At 51.4% G+C, this 12,567-nt stretch overlaps 1 long non-coding RNA gene across 1 annotated transcript; it reads right to left on the reverse strand.

Annotated features, from left to right (window-relative positions):
* Positions 1-3,452: 3,452 nt before the first annotated feature.
* On the reverse strand, positions 3,453-11,922 carry LOC124525101 (uncharacterized). Its single transcript, XR_006965382.1, has 2 exons — positions 5,995-11,922; positions 3,453-4,607 (listed from the first exon to the last, which is right to left on the reverse strand). It is a non-coding gene; the product is annotated as an uncharacterized LOC124525101 (long non-coding RNA).
* Positions 11,923-12,567: the final 645 nt, after the last annotated feature.

Genomic DNA, 12,567 nt, shown 5'->3' on the forward strand with positions numbered 1-12,567 from the left:
CCACCCCGACTCCCCATACTCCCCTGGGAGGGAACAGCCCATCTAACATTTTGGATAAAACGTCCAAAAGTACAAGGGTGCCTGGGTGGCTCAGTCGGTGAAGCGTCTGACTCTTGATCTCAGCTCAAGGCTTGATCTCAGGGTAGTGAGTTCAAGCCCTGCGCTAGGCTCTGCACTGGGCGCGAAGTCTACTTAAAAAAAAAGTCTGGAGTGCCTGGGCGGCTCAGGTGGCTCAGTCGGTTAAGCGTCCGACTTGGGCTCAGGTCATGATGTCGCAGTTTGTGGGTCTGAGCCCCAGGTCCGGCTCTGTGCTGACAGCTCAGAGCCTAGAGCCTGCTTCGTATTCTGTGTCTCCCCCTCTCTCTGCCCCTCCCCTGCTCACGCTCTGTCTCTGTCTCTCAATCATAAACGTTAAAAAAAAAAATCCAAAAGTATATACAATCAGTGTGACAGATTTGGTGCGAGAGACTAAAATAACATTGGGCATCAGTCCATAGAAGCTGTGGGTCGAGAGCTTCTCTCAACTTAAAGGGTGGCGTATAAGCCAAGGACGTCACAAACAGGGATTCAAGAGTCTGGGAAAAGACACACAATCAGAAACTGGGATGAGGATATTCCAACATTTCCGTCTACCTGTTCACACACCATTGACTCATGGAATTTACGACGTACCAGGAGCTGTATGAGGCCCTGAAGGTATGTGTACAAACGAGGCAGGTGAGTCCAGTGCAAGCAAACACATAAACAGATGACGACGGAGCATAACCGGGCTCTGAGGGAAAGCGGCACGCAATGGGGCAAACGCGGGAAGCCCCAGTACGTGAGTGGGTTGCACACAGGGACGGTCACACATCTCACAGAGGGAGTAGCCACCAGACTGGTGCAGAGCCACCAAGTCACTGCTCAGAGCCACTGATAAAGACAGACGGGTTAGAACCCATCGAGTGGCACTCACGGACTGCCTCCCAAGAGCCCAAGCACCTTGCTGGCCACCGCCAGAAGATGATGCACGTAGGTGATGTGCATGAGACCTTAAACTCTAACTGCGGAATAAAGTCTAATTAATACACAGGGACAAACCCCGTGCTGAAGTAGGTCACGCTGACAGAGAGGACCAGAGTCATTTAGGATGAGATGAGGTTGGGACAGGCTGACTAGGTCCAGGACTTTGCAGAGGAAAGGGGCCTGAGCTGGGCTCTGCAGGTGTCCTGGGCAGGTGGCAAAAGGGGGTTTCAGGGAGAGGAGGGTACATCGTGTTAAACGCAGCAGGAGGCGAAGGTCGGGGAGAATGGGGGAGCCCCCGCATTTAGGGGGACCTTTGGGTAGTTAGACTGCAAGGGACTTGAAGTGACACTGGATGCAGGACAGAGAGAGAGAGACGGTGCACTCACAGATGTATCCCCCCTCCCCCCGCACTCACACAGGGTGTGAGTTTTGAGATCAGGGTTGGCACAAGAGGAGAAAAAAAAAACAAACCACGTATGAAGAGCAGGAGAAACGTGTCTGTTAAGACCTAGTGTGGGGGAAGCACTGCACTGGAGACGCAGAGCGAGGACAGGGCACCAGCCCTCCGGGAGCTTGCAGGCTGGCAGGGGTACAGACAAGTAAGTAGACAGCATCACGATGATGGGACACGTACCAGCAGAAAGGAAACCGCAGGCTCTGTGGGAACCACAGGGGAGGCACCAGATCTGGGGTCTGGAGAAGCCCTCCCAAGGTCCTTCCATTCTCCATCTCCACAAAGGAATGGGCATGGGTGTGGTCATTTCCTGTGGGTTTCCTGGAGAGGCCGGGAGTCCCTTTCTCAGGGTGCCTTAATGAAGAGGTCCATTTGTCTGGAATGCGGTTTTGGCTGGGGACAGAACAGACTGAACGATCCCCTGTACAATGCCCTTCAGCGGGACAGGAGTCCTGTTTACTGTTTAGAAGGACCGACTCCAATCCAGAGGGGGCCGAGCATGTCCCGGGATGCTGAGTTACACTCCCAGAGGTGAAGCGAAGGTGGGACTTTCACGGGCACCGCTGAGACCTTCCCATATGCCTGCAAGTGCAGGGGAATTCTCCAGGACCACCAGAGAACAGCAGCAGGGGAGGAGCGCGCCCTCACATCCTCTCCCCAGCCCTCTGAACCCCGCGTAAGAAGCCTGTGAATACGGCACCACCCTGAGCAAGAAACAGCGAGGGCGGGTGAGGGGCATGCTAATCCAAAGCGAACACGAAAATCCTAAGAAAACAACACAAGCTGCTTCCTATTTCATTTTTCCAGCTTACTGTGTAATCTTCTGTTAGGAAAATTTTACCCACGGCTTCAATTTGAAACACTTGCTAGATTGTAACTTGTTAAGTATACACAACTACAACAAAGCAAGAAGAAGAAAACCCCCAGAGATTTAGAGTGTGTGTGTGTGTGTGTGTGTGTGTGTGTGTGTGAGCCAAGGTGCGCTCACGTCTGTGCGGCACATGACACAGCCCCACCTCCCTGCAACAGTGACCCCTGGGAAAGGCCACAGGGCCACAGGGCCCCCGATACAGCCAAACGCCTCTCCCCACTAGCTCTTTACTAAAATAAATGGTCTACCTTAACAGTGAAGGGAATGAGGGTGATGAGACGGAAAAATGCATTGTTACTCATCTCCGGGATCATGCTAGAAGCTAAACATGAGAAGATTTTTCCTCCACATGGTTTCCGGGGGGCCTGGCCAGCATGGCACTAGATGTTACTAGGACTAAGAAACAGTTCCTTCCATGCAAAGATCTCGCTGGGGATGCTTCACTTATGATATATTTTGCTTTACGTCCTTAGGGCAAAATGCCTTTTGTGACAACCATGCCATTAATGTAACAAAGTGATAAATGACAGTTGCCTGACTGCCACCCGGGGCCAGTGCAGCCCCCCAGGAGGGCTCCCAGACAGGGATCTGGTGCAAATTCCCGCTCTTTGACTGGCGTTTTCTTCCTTAAATTATTTCGTCTCTCAGTTCAGGCTGTGACCCTTATACAAGTAAAGGCCCCTTCTTCTTTCTAGGCACCTGGGGAAGCCCTGGGAGACAGTCGGCGTGGTCAGCGCGGGGACCTGTGCCACGTGCTTTCCTGGCCCCATATGGATGGCGCGGGTGGCATGGAGTCCGAGGAAGAAGTGGTTTTGACCCTGCTGGGGACAGGACAGGGGAGGGGCTCCACGACCGCCGGCTCCCACTTTGGCTCATGGGGAAACGACTCCTTCCTGGGGGCTTGCAGGACCCTCAGGTCCTCCCCCAGGCAGAAGAACGGCGCTCCAGCTGCTCTCCCAAAGCCCTCCTCCTCCGGTCTGTCCAGCTTCTCTATCCCATTGTGCCCCCACTGCCCTCCCTTTACTCCATTACCAAGGGGCACTTTTAAGCCTTCTGGAGCATCTTCTAAATATTACATTTACTCGGTACCCAAAAGAGTACAACATGTTCTCAGAACATTGCTCAATTCTTTCTCCTGTGGGAAGGACTCAAAGTTTGTTTTATTAAGATCTAGTGCGACATAAGTTAATTCTCATCCAAAAAAAGAAGGAAGGAGAGAGAGAGAGAGAGAGAGACAGAGAGAGAGAGAGAGAGATCAGTTCTCTTACTCTGGCACGGAGATAGAAATAGAAATGTTATTCTTATTTCTGCCCAGAAGCTAATAAATTCACAACACTGACAAAAGAGATTTTGAAAAAGCTGCTTAGGTCAAATAAATGATTTGTTTCATTTTGTAAAAAATGAAGTTCTCTGCTCTGACCTAAGTAGTTTTCTAAACATTCCTCAAAGGGCAAGCGGCCTCTCCTGGCCGGGAGGCCAAAGGCCTGCTGGAGCCTCCCCCCAAGGTTTGGACAAGGGGCTGTGTGGTCAGAGGAATGAGGCCGGGCTCAGACTGGCGACTCTCCTTCCAGCTCTGTGGCCTCCAGACGACCAACCCCCCCATGCCTTGGTCTTCTCCCTGAAACAAGGAAGCTGTATTTGATCGTTTTCCTCTTGCTCTAAGTAAGATGATTATAAAACACGACATTAAGTATAAGGCTGGTTTCTGCTGTGGACCTCACCTAAGGAGTTTCAGTCATAACCCGTGTGCGGGGGGAGAGAGAGAGAGAGAGAGAGAGAGAGAGAGAGAGAGAGAGAGAAACATTCTGAATCATTCAAAACCATTAAGAATGTTGGCTCTGACTTCTGAAGGGCAGGATAAACACACCCGTGCCCAGGCGGGAACTCACTTACTGGATGTCTCTGCCTTTTTAACTCATCAGGGCCCGAGTATTTCCCAAGTAACTTCTAACGGCTTCGATGCTTCATGCTGTCACACTGATCCAATAACACAGCTTCCTGAAAGGCTGGCCACACGTCACTGGGTGTTGAATGCTTATTAACCTCTCAGTATGTTCACCTGATAGAGGCTTTTTTTGCAACCTTTATCCAAAAGGTGAGTCCTCCCATACCCCATAGGTCAAGGAGTAAATAAAACTTCTCTCCTTAAAAAAATTCTCTTTCTCCAAACCGCATGCCAAACCCAGAGAGTCGAGACATTCTTTTGAGTGGAATGGATTCCGGCAGAATCATCTGACCTCTAACCTCCAAATGCATTTAGATTCAGCCTTTATGGATCTGAAATCACAAAGGATATAGGGATCAGCACATAGTTCTGGTTTCTAGTAGAATCTACCTCAATTCTTCTGCCTTAGAAAAACCACGAAACCTTTTAATGTTCTGTAATGTCTGTATGGCTCATTTTTTATACATACAGTATTCATGGAAAGTCAACAGAAGAATAAAGGAGGAAACATGAGTGTTAGCTGTCTGGGCCCCAGGGAGGTCACAGACCATGTGCATACTAGAACTCAGGACAACTTGCTCGAGAAAATGACCTCATTTTTGCCTTCAGAGACATTCAGCTGTATAGGAATAACTGGGCACAGGATGGGTAAAGTAAAAAAAAACAAAAACAAAAACAAAAACAAAAAACCAAAACCAACTTTTAATTTAAAAAAATCCCATACTCAAAAGGTGATAGATGCAATGCTACTTTCTCCAATTTTGAAAGCTCACAGTGGGGACAGCAGAGTTAACCACGCACAAAATTTGCAGTCAAGCAACCGACTGATTGTCACCAGACTTTTTTTTTTAAATGGCCTTATAGGAACTGAGCAAGCTGGTAGTATTTCCTAAGAGTTATTGTTCAGTTGTGAAAATGTAGAGAGCTTTTTGCTTTGTTTTTGGGAAAATCATGATCAGCTGAGATGATGAGTAGGCAGTCCGGCTTGTACTTCTTTTGCTACTTGATAAAGGCTTATTCTGCCAGGCAAGGAGAGATACTAGAGTTCGCTTGTTTTCCTTCTCTCTCTTTTTTTTTTTTTTTTGGACTGAGGTCATCTCTATTCATTGGTGTAGTAAACAAATCATACTTTTTTTTAAACCTCCTTTTATTTTTTTTAATGTTTATTTATTTTTGGAGAGAGAAACAGAGTGGCAGTGGGGGAGGGGCAGAGAGCGGGGGAGAGACAGAATCCAAAGCAGGCTCCAGGCTCTGGGCTGTCAGCACAGAGCCCGACGTGGGGCTCAAACTCACAAACCGTGAGATCATGACCCGAGCCGAAGTCGGAAGCTTAACCAACTGAGCCACCCAGGTGCCCCTAAACCTCCTTTTAAAAGCAACAGTACATTTTTATCCTCCCTGGGAATGAAATAAAGGCATCATAATTTTTAACACCAACATCCATCAGAGCGTCTATGAATAGTGAAAAACAACAAAAAAACCCCACCCTATACCTCATTTGATATAGCTTATATAGCTCTCCATTTTACTTCTTAAACTCTCTTAATTCAGAAGCTCAAACAGAATTTTAAAACATCATTTCAAAATCCTCTTCGTTGCATTTTTAAAGATATCCGCAAATGGGTGATTTTGGTGTGTTTAAGTGAAACCACCATAGACCGGACTGTAATCGTGAGAGAACAACTCTTGGTGCTTTGCCAAAGACACCAGCGAGCCTACCATTAGGATAAGTTCCTTTTCAGTTCTTCAGTGGGCTTGATTTCACCTTCTTATCAGCTCGGTGACAACACTAGATGCGTCCAAGAACCCATTTTTCCTTTGCTCTCGCTGTTGCACTGGGAGCCCTTACAGGGCCCGGGCGAGGTGGAGAGTTCCTAGTTCGCCCAAGCTGGCCTCCCCAGGGCACTGTTCCCAGGGTGGTGACTCAGCTTTGGAGGCCACCTGCTGCGTGGGTGCCGCCACCTTCCGGGTCATTACCAGTCACGAGAGTAGAGGCACAGGGCAGAGCTGAATGGACCCAAAGGATCAACGGCTCAGGGCCAGGTCAAGGGCAGCGCCGGAAGGAAAGCCTTTGTCTTATGGAAGATTCACCCGAGAGGTGAGGCGATGGAGGCAGAGGGGCTTCGCACCTGCATCCTATGGTCTCGGGGGTCTCTGCGTGAGTGTCAATGCCGCGACTTATGATGAAGACAGGGCCACGGGGCAGCTCCCACTTTCAACGCCACTTGAAGTCACCACGGATGTTGAAAACAATAAATGGCATCCGCTGTCTCCAAGATACCCACGTACCTTTGAGGCCTTTCCACCAGAGGCGTCCAAAGCACCTTCAGGGCATTCTCTCTCCTTCCTTTAGACAACCCCTTGCTCCAACTAAAATAAGCTGTCTGCCGTCACCTGCTCGGCAGGCCCTCCGGCTCCCGAGTACTGTGAGAAACGGCCGAGCTGTCAGCGCTCACGGGCACTGAGCTCCTCCACCTGGGATCCCTTCTCCTTCTTCGGCCCTTTTAACGTTCGTTCTGTTCAGCGTTTCCTCCTTGCCGGAGCGAGCCTACCTGGACCCCCCCAGGGCTCGGCTCCGGCCTCCCCACTCACGACGGTCACGTCTGTACCGTGTCAATCAACTCATGTTCACAGAGTCCCCTAATGCGTTAAGGGACGAACGCTCAGGGGACACGTACGCCATGTCTGATGCTGTGTCAAGTGCAAGGAGCACGAAGGAGAGAGACGGGCGCCTGCCGCAGGAGGCTCCCTCCCTCGGAGGGAGGAGAGGGATGGGCGCCCGGCACATGAGGGGAGGCCTGTCTGGCAAGGGAGCGGGGAGGCTCGGCGGAGGATGCGCCCGGTCGGCCCGCAGTGTGCCTGAGTCTGACGACCGACCACTAGGCTGAGTGGTGAAGGAAGCGCAGGGTGTGAAAGGAGGAAGTTAGACAAGGAAGGGAGATGAGGAGGAGGGAACCGTATGTGGCACCTGCTCTTCAGCATGGCTGCAGCACGGGGTTCGAGGGTGGGGGGCCAGCAGGGCCTCGTCCCACAAGGACTTTGCACGGCCGTCCAGGTGCCTAGGTGTGTGAAGTGGAACCAGAGTCACGTCCGAGTGGGACAGGGGCGGATGGCAGTGCTGCCCGGAACTGGGAATTTTTCAGCCGAGAGGCACTTCCACATACATTATCTTCTGTAGTCACCACCACACTCTTGAGCCATTTATTTGGCAATTAATCACACACCGCCTTGTGACATGTTCATTTCTGCTATCTCGTTCCTTAACGCTGCCTGCATGTTTGTCGTCTTCTCCCTTCTCCTGGACTATCAGCTCTTTGCAGGCACAGAACGACACCTTCTTTTCTGGTGGTTCCGGTGACCAGCACAGCGGCTTACACCCACAGACGCTTGATAACAGATGTCTTAATTGAAATTTTAGACGGTGCTTTTGCCACACGGCCGGCCAAGTAAGTAAGTAAACTCACAGCAAATGACCCTCGAGTCCTAGGATTCAGATGACACGTATGGCACAGGTAAGAAATGGTATGAAATACAGGTACGGTGAGCTCGTGCTGTGAGGTCCTGGAATCCGAACTCTTGCACAGGAGGGTTTTGAGCAGGACAGTGATGTGACTGATGCATGCTTAAAAGGATGAATCAGTGAGCATCAGGAGGGGCTAACAGAGAGAGGGAACAGTACAGGAGAGGTAAGCGTCGCTCACCGAGGGGACTGTTTCTCTGCCATCTGCAGGGACACGAGGCTCTTTGCTCCAGGGCCCCTTGGGCTCACCTCCGTTCTTCCCTGAGCTCCATCACACCCAAGAGGAACATTTGGCGCTTCGGGTCTCTGCTTACTTGTCTTCCCCCTCCCTTTACTCGCTAATAATTAGCAAGCAACAGTTATAGGTCAGACACTGTGACACAAAGATGAAAGTCTAATATCTAATACAGTGCAGAGGGCTTCCTGAAGGAGGTGAACCCTGAAACGAGTCTTAAGAATGAGTAGGTGTTAAACAGAAGAGGAAGAGAGAAGAGCGTGTGCAAAGATGCAGCCCTGGGGCAAAGGAGCTTGGGCTCGGGGAAATTCTGAGAGATGTGCTGGAACCTGGGTAAGGAAGAGCCATTAAAGGGCTTTAAGTAAGAGAAAAAACACAATCAGATTAACATGTTGGAGCAAGACCAGTCTGGAGGCTGAAGGTAGTGACCCTGGAGCCTGGTAGTGACACTGTCCTGTACAGATTCGACAGAAGCAGAATGGTTAAGCCCTGGAGATGGAATGTGTAGTGAGAGGGTGACTGAGAAAAATCTTTGTAAAAGAGCTTTAAGATTGACACATTTCACACAGGGGATCCGGCAACAGGTAACACACGCACTGCCTGGTTCTGGCCACAAGGTGGCAGCTGCACACAGCCACACTGGCGGCCAGCCCCGTCCAGGTTTGTTTGCAAAAAACAGGACAGTTGATTTTGATCACCTGAAGTGGCTGGCCTTTTTAAAGGCTTTTGGGACTAGTAATTTTGAGTGACAAAGAACAGTTACCATTCTCATACTTTAGTTCACTGTGAAGTCAATTTAAGACGTTCTCTACTCAGGCTGGCTTCTCCTCACCCCCATGAGATGTGACAAAATTTCAGATCTGTGACTTGCAAGACAATCAGCACAACTTTCTACCACCTTCTTGTCTTTCCATCCCCAGACTGATCACCTGATTAGCCCCCCCCCCCCCGAGATTTGCAGTGCCGCTTACCAAGTCCCCAAGCCCCTGGCAGGGCAGCAGAAGGACGTCATTCTTGGTGGAGAGTGGATGGAGCCACCCAAACATAAGAGAACGGGGCTCTCCACCACGCAGGGCAGAACCACTAAGTACATTCTGGAAAGGAGCCACAAGCTCTCTAAGCTTGCCTCGTAAGCGGTTTCCTCCCTCTGAAAACCTTTCATGGTGGAAGCCATGACGTATTGGCTGATTTGGGGGGAGGAGCGTGAAAACTGCTCTCCTTACCCCTCAGGGGGGCTCTTTTAAGGGCAGCCAGCTGAGCCCTCAGAGAAATGTGCTGAGAGTCTAAAACGTGTAGGCTGAGAAGGAAGTTTCAGTGAAAGGGCTTTCACCAAGGAGAACCAGCTAATAAAGAGCTTGGCCGCCATGACTAAGTCCGACAACGACCCTTGAAAGTGCAGGAAAACTGGCGGACGCTGCGGGGGACCTCAGCAAGTGGGGGGTGAGGGGGGCACCACCTCCAGGTCAGCGGCGACGCCTACCCGAGGCCCCTTGTCTCCACCACGTAGGTCATCTGAGGGCAACGCTGGGGCATGTGCTTCACGTGGGACTGAGAAGGGCCACTTCTTCCGCTGAGGGAAGGACTGCTGTCTAAGCACCAGGGGAGGGAGACGGGGCACGTGAGGAGGTGCCAAGCTGAGCACTGCTCCACAACGGAAGGGCATCGAGCGCCCACGGCCCCTTCAGCTTCCCTGGTCCGTCACTCGCTCTGACTGGCTCTCCCGTGAACCTGTGGCCCATTTACTGTTTCTCACTCAGAGGCCAAAGAGCCTGAAGAGCCTGAAGGAAGAGGAACGGATCCCATCACCTGCACGCTTCACTTACTGCACGTTCAAATCCTTGCAGCAGCCCCTCGAGGCAGGTACTATTTCAATTCCCATTTTATGGATGAGGAGACTGAGGCAAAGAGACATTAGGTAACCTTAAGTGGCCAAAGTCACACACCTAACAAGCGTGGGATTCAGATGTGGTCTCCTGCCTCATCACACCAGCAGGGACAGAGAGGCCAGTAACCTGCAGAACCACACCGGGCACCCGCGGGGCGAGGTGCATGTGGGGGCTGGAGGGAAGAGCCCAGGCTCCGGCCTCCTAATCCCAACCCGTGTTTCCTCCACACACTCTGTTGTTTCTTCTACACTTGACGGCCAGGAGAGACAGATGGAACCTCAATCAAAACCGAGCAGCTAAGCAGAAGCTTATGAAGAGAAACCCTTCCCTTGTACGGAAATCAACTCACGCTTTTCTCAGCACATACAAAAGTCCTCCGGTCTCGAAAGTGATTCTGGAGAGGATCACCTACGCCCCAGACAGGATCCCTTCCATCCCTTCCCTTAAGTTGTACTTAATTTATAACCTCACTGGAGTTTTTCAGTTGATTTAACATCACCGGTGGTTTAAATCGGCGCACCACAACTTGTAAGAACCTAACGGCAGAGGTCATGTTGTTCTCAACATCAGAACAGCGACGCCTGCTTGAATCCACTCCCGGGAGAAGAGAAATAGAGTGGACTATGTCCTCAGGCCCCAACCTCCAGGGAAAACCACACTTCTGAGGCAAAAGGAGTGGCTGGTTCTCCCAGTCCACATTGGGGCCCGGGAGCCCCCCTAGAGGCCCTCTGCAATAACATCACACATTCAGGCTGCATCTAGGGACCCTAAAAACCGAGCCCATAATGTGGGTTTCAAAGCTACTCCTTTGTCAAGTCAGCAACTCACCAGCCCTCATGAATATTCTGAAGTATAATACGGAAGTGAAATGCGTTATACACTAAATTAGAGCAGATGCACTCCCCACCGAACCCCCTGCTGGAATTACTTGGGGAGGGGGGATGGCGGGAACCAGTGTTTCCAAGCGGCCCTGACGCGCTAAAAATATCTCTTCCTTCTCCTTTCATCGGTCTGGTCACCGTCCCAGACGCAAGCTCAGCACCGCCTGGTCCACCGGACCTGCTACATCGCCATCTACCTCCACTTCTGGACAGAGCGAACATTCGCAGATGTGAGTGCGAGGTTACAGGCTAGGATGGAACGCACCCCGTTATCCAAACACAGCTGCCGAAGAGAGCTGCTTGAGACCTTGGAAAGTAGAGACCTTTTTTAAAGAAAAAAAAGACTGACTGCTTTAACTAGAGCCTGGCGGTAACAACTCACTCCAGAGAGCCAGCTCAATGTTGGCACAGAAGTTCCTAGTGATACTCAGGCAAATTAGGTCTTATAAAGGGAAACTTGTGCGTAATATGCCTGTGGACAGGCTGCTCTGACCTCCCTTTGCAGCTTCAAAGATCTGCTCTGTTGCGTAACCCACAGCCTAGAAAAAATCAGGCTTTCCTGCCAGCAGCCTTGCTGCAGCCACCTGTCCCTACAGGTAGTAAAAGATTAGAAGGATCAGACCGAAGTGTTTACACAACACTATCCAGGGCTCTCTTCCTTCTAGCCCCCACCCACCCCCCCAGGTTCAAAGTTCATTCTTCTAAAACAGGGGCAGAGGTGAGCTGAAGAGCACAAAGGACAAGAGCGAAGGAGACCTGCTTATCGGCAGGCCTGCCCACTGGTGTCACGGCGGGGGGGGGGGGGGGGGGGGGGGAGGAGGCAGGACTGCGGAGGGAGAGGGGAGCAGGGAGAGGGGCTCGTGAGACGGGCGCCCGCCTAAAGCCGGCCTGATGCTCGCTTGGGATCCTCTAACTCGTGGAAGTTTAAAACTAGAAAGAGGGCCAGATGACAGCCCCCGAGAAAGCGGCTGCACTTACTTCAGGGAACGATCTTCCCCAGGACTTCGGGGAGCCAATGCTGCAGGTTTCGCTTTTTCAGAACCAAGACTGTGTTTTTCTTTTTTTTTTTTTTAATTTTTTAAAGGTTTCTTCTTGAGAGAGAGACAGAGCATGAACGGGGGAGGGTCAGAGAGAGGGAGACACAGAACCGGAAGCAGGCTCCAGGCTCTGAGCCATCAGCCCAGAGCCCGACGCGGGGCTCGAACTCACGGACCGCGAGATCGTGACCTGGCTGAAGTCGGACGCTTAACCGACTGCGCCACCCAGGCGCCCCCAAGACTGTACTTTTCTACTCCTACTGCCCTGCTGTACTCACCACCGGTTTGAGCTCACAAGACCTGCGTGTGGGAGCCACGACAGAGCAACCCCATCTATTCAGAGACATTTTAAAGTCCCTTGGGCCTGTCTCTCGTGGTTTTTAGCACCTGAAAGGACTCCTGCTTTCAAGTTCATGCAAATCTGCGTTCACTGTAAAATCTCCTTCTTGTTTATTCCCCTCCACAAGGGGCATGAGCAGGAAGAGGGAAGTGGCAGGCAGTCTCCTGGGGACGAGGGCTTTTCTAGGAGCCTGGGGATGTCCTGGGCTGGGGACACTTACAGGGGTGATCGAGAGACCCCAGGAGACTTCTAGGATGGCCGCCTTTCAGAGCACGGCCACACCAAACCGAAGGCCTCGGAGGGGCTGCACCTGCTCGCCTCTCCCACCATCATCGTGGGCCACATCTGCCTTCTTCTCGATCCTCAAAGGCCAATCTCATCTCCACTCCAGTG

The sequence above is a fragment of the Lynx rufus genome, unplaced genomic scaffold (assembly GCF_022079265.1).
Source record: "Lynx rufus isolate CCGP_SWC_20201006 ecotype Redwood Valley unplaced genomic scaffold, mLynRuf1.p SCAF_4, whole genome shotgun sequence".
Lineage (NCBI taxonomy): Eukaryota > Metazoa > Chordata > Mammalia > Carnivora > Felidae > Lynx > Lynx rufus.